The sequence below is a fragment of the Solanum pennellii genome, chromosome 3 (assembly GCF_001406875.1).
Source record: "Solanum pennellii chromosome 3, SPENNV200".
Lineage (NCBI taxonomy): Eukaryota > Viridiplantae > Streptophyta > Magnoliopsida > Solanales > Solanaceae > Solanum > Solanum pennellii.
In genome coordinates, this window is record NC_028639.1 from 15,559,330 (window position 1) to 15,569,971 (window position 10,642).

Consider the following 10,642-nt stretch of genomic DNA (forward strand, 5'->3'; position numbering starts at 1 on the left):
TGTGCTAGAATAATATTCTCTGAATAACTTCTACCCTTGACAAACCCAGATTGGTTAGTAGAAATTAATTTAGGAAGGATAGGACCAACTCCAGAACTGATTACCTTTGAAATAATTTTACTAGTGAAATTACTTAAGCTAATAGGTCTAAACTCAGTAAGCTTAGTAGTATTAGTTACTTTAGGAAGCAGAACAATACATGAATGAGAGAAGTATGTTGGTATCATTGGGTCACTGAAAAAATCTTGGATGACCTCAAATAGGTCCTCCTTGATAATGTGCCAATCTTTTGAAAGAAGTATCCATTCATGCCATCTGGTCTTGCTAAAGAGGTAGGGTTTCATGGAAAACACAACATATTTTAGCTCTTCCATAGTAGGAAGGGTAGTTAATCTCTCATTGTGTTCATGATTACCATTATGGGAATGCACTCCAAAGTCTCTTCATTAATGTGCTTATCCTCACCTATGAACAATTCCTGAAAAAAGCCACAAGCAGCCTCAGCAATGTTCTCATCTACTTGTAACCATTCCCCATCATTTTTGAGTAATTTTTGAATCAATAATCTTCTTCTCCTTCCCATTATTAGGTAGTGAAAATTTTAAGTGTTAGCATCACCATCGTTGAGCAACTGTAATTGTGTTTTTTTTCTCATTATAGAGTCTTCCAACTTCAGATATCTAATGTACTCAGCATTGAGTTCATGTACAACAGCCCTATTGATATTATTGTGATTCTGAGTAATCTTGTCTTCAGTAGTTTTGACTTTTTCCTCATATTCCTTTACCTTAAGGAAAATATCACCAAAACACCCTTTTGGACCTAGAGCTTAAGGTGTTAGAAAGTCATTTCAACTTTTGATCGAATCTCGACATACCAGTACCCTCTACTTAACTCTCCCAATATGCTTCTATTGTATCCAAAAAATTGACATGATCCATCCAACAGTTAAGAAATTTGAAGTACTTAATGTGAATCTCATCCTTTGGAATCATCTCCATTAGGAGAGGACAATGGTCTGACCAATAGATAACTGATAGTAGTTTGAGTCATTTTCTCTAGCCATTCATCATTTACCATATATCTGTCGAGTCTTTTCAATATAATGTGATGAATGCCCCTCTTGTTTGACCATGTAAATTTTTTTCAACGAAAGGCAAAATCTACAAGACCACAGGCCTCAATAACTGCAATGAAGTCAAGACTTTTCCTCATGTTATAAGGCACACCTCCCAGTTATTCCTGAGTTAAAGTGATCACATCGAAATCCCCCACTGAACACCATGCTTTACTGTTAATATTTGATTGATGGAGCATCCTATCCCACAAAGGCCTTCTGATATGTTCTTTACATTAAGCATACACAAAAGTTGTGATGAAGTGATTTTGAATCTCATCGTGACTAAGGTTACAAGTAATCTGTTGTTCATCTTCTTCCAAGATTTCACAGTATATGTTCATGTTCCAAAAAAGACAAATTTTTCCATTACAATTACTAAAAGAATTGTCCATAGCTAATTGGTTTTTGAAGCTTTGGGTATGAGCCTTATCTAAGAAGGGTTCTAAGATAGCAATAATAGAGAGATGATGTATTTTCCTAAGAATCTTAAATTTTTCCAAGACTCCTTGAGTGTTGATTCCCCTCACATTCCAAATTAATTTACTAATCATTGAGATGATCTGGATGTAAAGAGTCGGGTGTTTGGTCATCCTCAAGTGACTGTGTTGATTCTTGTATGTTGAAGTTTAATTTGTCATACTGTACACCCTTTGGAGATAAACCTTGACTGTTAGTCAATTGTTAGATGTCTTCATGAAGGTACTGATCATTATGACGACTTAAAGATTTGATTAGAAGTTCACTAGTCTCATCATCATCATCAGGGTCTTGTAAGGATGGAATTTCTTCATCTGTGTCATCTTCAAAATTATCTGGGCATATTCATCCATGGTAGGGATAGTATTGGTTTGACAAATTTTACCTGAGGGAACAGAAGGAGGAGGGGTCCTATATTGAGTCTATAAGGGTGTAATATTTAGTGGAGATTTTACTTGGTTATAGTGCTAGCATTGTTACCCTTATCCTTAGCCATTGCTTCCCTGTTTTGGTTTGGTCTGATACATTCTTCATCAAGTTGCTTGTTTTTGTCACCTTTTTCTTTTTCTTGATTCCTCTCCCCCTGATGTTTTTGTTACATGTTGCTGGTTTCCTATATTGTCTGTGGCTCTACAGTCTGTATTATGGTCTGTGTTCAACCTCTCATGCAAAACATGAGGCAAATTCCCCCCTTTGGAGACACCTTCCTACAAGTCATTATGTTTCCCCCTGACTTCCCCCTCCCATCCCTCCTTCAACTTCCTCATTTGCATTAAACACATCAATAGGATGTTTACAAGAGTTGTTTTGCATAGCTATGGTACCTGCTTCCTTGCTGTTAGGATCTTCCTCACTTTGTATCTTCTGCTTATTATTGTTGTTGTCTGTGATAGTTTCTGCTATGTCATGTATCCTGTATCCTCTTTCCCTGTCTATTCTTTTTCCTTCATACTCAAATTTGCAAAATAATTTTGTGTAAATTATTAGGAATACCTGATTGTTGAGTTGTGGTTTGATGTTGTTCATTTGTCATCCTGTAGTGTGTTGATGAAGGTTTCATGCTAGTCTTTTCAACTCTCTCCTCCAGGTGTTTGTTGTTTTCCTTTTTAGTGTATGCCATTCCGCATCCTTTTGTTGGTCTGATTACTTGTATGTATTCCTCTCATTGATGCTTTGTTGTTGTTTCGCCACTGTCTGTTTGGCCTTTGCTGCATGATCCTCTTTTCCCTTATGACTTTGGTTTTCCTTGTTTTTGTCTTTTTTTCATTTTCCTTTTCCTTTCTTTGTATGTATTCCTCATATCTCATCTTAGATTTACATTCCTCTATGTAGTGCCCCTAATGTCTACAATATTCATAATAAGGAGGAATATTTTCATATTCAACTGCTTGCCATATGCCTATGGTGTCATCATCATCATTCAGTCCGATCCACACATGTCTGTGTCTTGTCTTGGTCAAACCTATTTGCATATTCACTTTAGCCATATCTGCCCTTGATATTTTAATCGAAGTTGTGTCCAAATATAACACATTTGCTACTGTTTACATTAAAGGGGTGAGGAATGGTTTTTCATAACAGTGCCATGGTAGTCCTGGCAACAGAGTCCTGACTAGGACTATATTTGTTTCCTCCTCTGGACTAAAGTAAGGTGTCCATACTTGTATCGTCATAAGTTTACCTTCAACTGTCATTCTTTGTTGTGTACAACCTGTGTTGTAGTCTTGCTCATTTTGAAGGTCAATGAATACATGTATAGCATTATAGTAATCAATATTGACCCCCCACTCAGTTATGTCTATTGAAAGAAACTTTTCTGATGAGCTCTAACTTAGGCATAGTTGTACTAATCTTCCCTACCATAGTGTACTTGCAATACACAATCAGAGTATGCATGAAGTGATGAATACAAAAAATCAGAACACAGGTTGGCCTTGTTTAGTAGTTTGTCTGGGTGTGGTTTTCAAGACAATTTTAGGATCTTCAGCTGCGTGGATGTGTCTTAATCTAGAATCCAAGGTTTGGAAAACTGTATATGGCACAGTTTCAAGGACATGTTTGTTGTTATTTGCTGGAGGAGCTCTAAGATTTGTGGATTAATTAGTTTTGGGGTTGGGAGCATTTTGGATATTATTTTGGTCAGTTGGAGGTCGTTTATCAAAATTGCTAGAGATTGTAAGGAACTCTCTATGATAATTGTTTTGAGCATTATTTCCCCCCTGGTTTGTTTGCAAATTTTGTACCTATTTTCTAGTCTCATTCCCTTGGTTTTGTACATTTTTACTCAAGAATATTTTTGCAATGTTCCCTTGGTTGTTCAATACTCACAGCAGCACTTTGTCCCATGGCATTATCATGCACATGCAACATTATCGTTATTATTAGTTTGATTATGGACAGTAGCCAAGGAGTATACTTACCCGATTAACGTTCTTTCTCTTCTGCATATGTGTGAAGACCTGTGAATTGTGTTGTTTGCCCTGTCTTTTACCATGAACATATCCAGAAGTATGGGAGCCTTTCGTACCTTTAACCGAGTGTCCTGCATTGCTTGGAGAATTTTCAACTGATTTTACTCCAAAATAGAAGTGTGATGAGCTTTCCACATCAACGATTTCCTTTTCTGCATTTCCTGCATTGATTTGGTGACCATTGGAAACACGACCTGCATCCATGTCCCTATCTCTCCCTGTTTCTCCATTATGTTGTTTCTCCAATCGATTTTGCTCAGAGATTTCAACGTGGTCATGAGATAAATGATTTGATATGTTAGTGAGATGGACATCTTATTCAGTAGAATGCGTTCTTTTAACCTCCTGCCATTAGTGTTCCTTCCAACGACTTTTTGACCACTAGAGTTCATGGTACCTGTGACTTGTCCTCCAATTTCTCTTGAAATTGCTGTAAGATGGACTTCTTCCATGAGGAATGAAACCCCAGTAGGTAAAAATCCTCAAGTCTACTGGGAAGATGCTCGATTTTGAGCGCGACTATCTTGCGATTTGTCTGAGCTTTTTCCAAACTCGCCTCTGAAGTTCTCTCAATGGGCAGGGTAAAATTCATTTATTTTGCAGTATGTTTTAGCCCTTGATGAGTAGAATCATCCCCTGCTTCCTTGTAGCGTTGATTAAACCTAATGGAATCTGGGGAAATGATTTTGCAATTCGAATCAATTTCACACTTAGAATTGCACTGTTCATTACCTCTTTAGTCTACGAATTCCCAAAGCTATGTGACGAATTAGATGGTGATTCTTGGTTGGATTTGTTCGTTATAAACAGGCACCCCTGTTGAGGCTGCTTCAATGGTCTGAAAGAGACCACCGGCGGCTCACGCGCCATTTTCGTCCGGCTTAAATAGCCGTTGAAACTAGGCTATTAGACTGTTCCTTAAGAGCCCGCGTTTTAGGAAGAAGTTTTAGAGAGATAAAAAATTGTAAAATAGGGAAGCGATCGTAGTATATTGGGCTTAGGATTTCGGGTTTAGGGTTAGTTTTTTATAGGTTTTTGGGTTCAGGGTTTAGGATTTGAAGTTTAATATAAATGGTTTAGTGTTTAATATTTGTGTTTTCACTTTCTTCCACATCTACACAAATTTTTTTTGTCTCACATATGATAGGAATGTGTTGTGATAGATGGAATTGTGAAATCATATATGATATAGCTGCTGCATTTTGAATTTGAACTTCACTTTGTGCATGACCTACATGGCCTGTTGGTTGGGAAATAACCACTGTAACATCCTCCGTTGGTGAAGAATGTGCAACTCCATTTGGGCTACTGTAACATCCTCCTTTGTTAGAAGTAGGAATAATAATTTGCATACTTGATTGGACTATTTTTTTTATCTCCTGCATGGTATTTTGGGCTTAGGGTTTAGGTTTTTTTTTTGTTTTTTTGGTTTTAGGGTTTAGCACTTGAGGTTAAATATCAATAGTTTATTGTTTAATATTTGGGTTTTGGTATTTTGGGCTTGGGATTTAGGGTTTATTGTAGGGTTAGGGTTAGGGTTTATTGAAGGGTTAGGGTTAGGATTTAGTTTTTGTTAGGTTTTAAGGTTTGGGGTTAAGGATTTGATTTGTAATATCTGTGGTTTAGTGTTTAATGTTAGGATTTTGGTATTTTGGGATTAAGGTTTAAGTTTTAGGGATAGGGTTAAGGATAGGGTTAGGGATAGGGTTCGTGTTCGGGATAGGGTTATTGTTAGGGTTTAACCTTTTTTTAGGTTTTAGGTTTTGGGATTTAGGATTTTTAGTTTAAAATATATAGTTTAGTGTTTAATGTTTGGGTTTTGGTATTTGGTTTTGGGGTTTTCGGTTTAATCGTTTAGGGTTAGGGTTAGGGTTAATGTTATGGTTAGGGTTTGGGTTAGAGTTAGGGTTAGGCTGTAGGTTTTTTCTAGTTTTTATGATTCAAGTAATAGCAGTTGAGGTTTTAAATATATGGTTTAGCATTTTATGTTTGGATTTTTGTATTTTTTTTCAAGAACGACCCATGTTGGTGGGCCAGGGGCTAAGCAACAACCCCAAGCCTTATCATTTATTGAAATTTAAGAAGTACATAGAGGGGGGCATAAACCTTACTTTCGATCCTAAGGTGGGTTATGACTCGATCAACCTACAAAGGTTATTCCACTCCACCCTATACATCAAGTTGTATTAAAAAAGAAACTAAGCACCTATGGAGGACTCCTCCTTAATACATAGTTTACTATGAATACATAAACTAGGAAGACTCTCTCTATTACAAGAAAAGTCTATAAAAGAATAAGAACCTATTCTAATAACTATAGAAAAAATAGACAGTCATTACAAGTAGTATGTCTTAACAATATGTATCTTACACATTACAACATGTAAAATATAAGGAATTTGATACATATTACTATAAATCTTAATCAAAACATTCATCACAATCCTCTACTTCTAGATCTTGTGATTGGTCTATTTGTATTTACAGATTGAAGATTATATCTTGTTTACTTCCTTCCTCTTGGTGACAGTCCTTGTTTGTGTCTAGCATCTTGTATTTCGTCTTCATATTCCGTATGAAAGGTGGATTTAACTTCCTCTTTATCTTCATTATTGTCCAAAGATCTAGTATCGTCATCATACTCATCCTTGGAAGCTATATGGATATATTCATCCACCTCCTCATTATTTTGTTGTTGCTTTTGTTGATCAGCTCCACTTGTTTGTTCCTTGTGTTGTTTTTTCTTAATGTTATCCCTTCTTTTTTACTCAATCTTGTCTTAGATTTATTGTTACTGTTTTGAGAAGATTCTGCTTCATCTTGAATTGTTTGACTGCTTCTTCTTGTTGAATTTCCACACCTTGTTGAATACTTGTGTTTTGTTCTGCAGAAGAGTAATAGTTTCCTAACCTTTGAGTATCATCATCATGTGTAAAATCTGGGCTGCTGCTGTAAACAGGTAGTCGAAGTTCAGTGCAGACCCCTTCACTTCTGGTGTAATTATGAGGACCGCATCCGAGGGGTCAATATTCCTAGCGTTGGTCAACCTCTTCTACCACTGATCAGTTGGTCACTTGTATCACATGCGCTACAAAGATTATAACGTACAGAAAAGTATAGAAAAAAATGTAACTTACATGATCTCACAAGAGTAAGCAAAGGTGGTCTTCTCTCTTGATCTATGAACTAAAAATTTGATACTTTATTTAATTTAAGCATTCGTATTACATTCACTATATTGTCTTACATATTCAGTACAATTTTTCGTACTGACGTCCCTCGTTGGGGAAGCTGCATTTCATGCTGCACGGATATGTACTCTAGCTAGTAGACCTCCTCAGTAGGAGCATAAGACACTCAAATACTCACTACTAGAAATTTGACTTACTGCAACGCTTATTTAGCGACGGTTATATCATCGTAGCAATAGCTCACCTATTACAACGGTTATAACCGTGGCCAAATATCCTTGAATCTAATAGAACAATTCTTAAAATAAACTGTTGTATAATCCCTATAACCGTCCCTATAGAGAGTGTATCGCAACAATTTTCAAAACCGTCGCTATAGATAACTCTATGGCAACAGTTTTTTTGAAAAATAATTCTGATTTTTTAGCTCTAAATAATTTTCCCTCCTAAAAAAATATACTTCCCTCCAATATAATTTGGCAAAGATACATTAGTCTCTCCTAAAAAAATAATTCTGATAAATTAACTTTTTAAAAAATGTAAAAGAAAAAGAAGAAATTGTTTTCAGAAACCCTTATTTTTTCAGAAACAACGTGAGAGAGCCTTTTTTGGGTGAAGCTGCATGTGAAAGGAATTCTGAAGATTTTGGTGAGAAAAACGAAATTTGTTGGTGAAGCTGTTGGTGAAGCTGTTGGTGAAGCTCGTTGGTGAAGTTCGTTGGTGAAGATCGTTGGTGAAGCTGTTGGTGAAGCTCGTTGGTGAAGAGCTGTTGGTGAAGTTGTTGGTGAAGCTCGTAGGTGAATCTATTGCTGAAGCTCGTTGCTAAAGCTCGTTGGTGAAGCTCGGTGTTGAAGCTATTGCTGAAGCTCGTCGAGGAAAACAACCAGCTCGTTCTTTTTGGTGATGCTTTTGAGGTTCGACTACGAATTCATCTTAAAGGTTAATAATGTTTAAGTTTTCTATGCTAGTTCATGATATCTAAGTCCCCATTGAACTAATTTCGAAAAATCTTAAAGAATAATGTATGGGTTAGTCTTAAATCTATGTTATTTGCTCCAATATAGTTAGTGTATAAACTTCCCCTGTTTGATTCTGTGATATATAAGAGAGTCGAAATCTAGTGCTCCAAGTTTGTGGATCTGTAAGTATTTCTCTCTGGATTTTTTTTTGTTCCATATGAATTCTTCCTTAATATTCCCCATTTGATGTGAATCTGGACAAAAATTACTCCCAAATTACTTCCTACTGGCATTTGTTTCACTTTTTGTTGACTGATATAGCTTAAGCTAATTCGTTTTTGAAAAAACTCTCTTGTCCTTTGAGTGACTACAAACCTTGATGTAAATATGGTAGTTGTGTGACCCTGTGTTCTCTCCTCTGTTTTTTGGTGTTCATATTGCTGATCTCAACTTGTTTCGGATTAAGGCTTAGTTATCTTCAATTTTGTTTTTGATTATTAAGAGATGTTTAAACTTGAGTATCACTGTCGTCTTACTTTGAAATACATTCGGATTCTGAAATTGTCTATGTCTTTTGCTTTTTCGATTGAATGTTATCTTCCCTTATGAGTCACTGCCAGCATAAACTGTGACACATAATGCACTTCTGACAATATCATTAAGCCTTTCATCTGCAAATATTTCTGTTAGTCAAACTATGGCATGCTACAAGCACAAAATAAGAAATGATAAATGTTGTATGCATTAACATTTACCTGGTGTTACATAATCAGAGAGACCAAGTGAATGACTTTTAAAGGAGAGTTCTCATCCTTAGAAACGAAAAGAAAATTCTGAATAGAACTGAAGAACAACTGTCAATATAATGAACTTGGAAACCAAGCATACGAAACATAGAGTGACGTAAGAAAGAAATTACACTACATTTGTTCACATATATGGTGGGATTAGAAGAAACCCTAGAAATTTCTATTAGATACCGTAAGAAAACATGCAGATCATAACTAATTTCTTCAGTGGTCTGTCCGAGACACAAACCTCCGTAAGCATTATCATTTGGTTGAGCTGATTTAACTCTCTCAATACTTTACAGGGGCTTATGAAAAATTGTAATTGGGTTGTCAGAATTCATCATGTGATATTATGTTACCAAATAACTCATGAATGATCTTTTAATCACCAAATTAGTTGGGCAGGATCCTAGGTATCCATAATGAAAAGCAACATTAAGGTTGACAATTTCAACTTACTCCATGACTATATAAACATTTTCCTCGTCCTCATAGGCATCATAGAATTGAACCAGATTCCTATGTCCTGTTAAAGCGCGCAATATTTTGACTTCTCTCCTTACATCCTCAATTGCAATTGTTGTAGTCATCTGCAAAAGATTCCTCAGTCTCATTAAACAAAGAAATAATTCAATCAGGTGATACTGCTCTTGGCATGAAAATATAGTCCCTGTCTTTGTGCCACTGTTTTTTTTGTATGTGTGATTTAAAAAAGGAATTTTTTGATGGAGTTTTCTAAGGTAAGCTACTTATCTTGGACATATATCTCTTATATTTTTTCCTCTCTTTGGCTTGGTTTCCTAATAATATTGTGTGATTATGTTATTTATAGTCTTGGCTGATACAGACCCAAAGGTAACACTTCAGGATTTTTGAAGTAGTTCGTTTGGAACCCGAGAAGGCTGATTGGTAAGAAATTGAAAGTAATAAAAATTTTCTGCTATATGGTAGCTAGTTTTTAGATTGACCAGCTAACTCCCTTGTGTTTTTTTTATAAAGAGAATATGAGTTGTTATGGTTTGTCCGAACTACTTTTTCCATGTGAACAATCAACTTTGTTATTGTTTTACGAATACATGAACTGTTTTGCTAGAATCAAAACTAATGTATTGATAGTTATTTTGTTTACTTGTTGCAGTCTATTGCTATAATGTATGTTATTTACTCTAATCTAGGTCTGCCCTTATTGCTTTGAAATGTGTTTGCGTGTGCCTTTAGTCATTCATTTGTATAAAGTTTATTAAATGGTGGAAGCTGCTAATAACTTAACTTCTCAATATTTTTTGGTTCTACTATTAGTGTTGTAATTGTTTGTTGTTGAATTGATGTGAAGGTTTGAGATTCGATTAATCTAAAAGTTCAAGTTGTTAAGTGCTGCCAATATTATTTGTACGCATGAATTTATTGGTGTCTTCATTTGTGAGGCCGGCATACTTTTGCTGACCCCTATTACACCATATATAGAATGATTGCATATTCTTAATGCATAAGAGTATAGAATTTTGTTTTTTCTCCTTTAGTAAAATTACTGTATGTGGTATTGAGTGGATTTCTATAGTATGGTATGAGAAGATACTTCCTTCTGGTAAAACTGTTAACTTGTTCTGCTACATTGACACCAACAGAATTACTA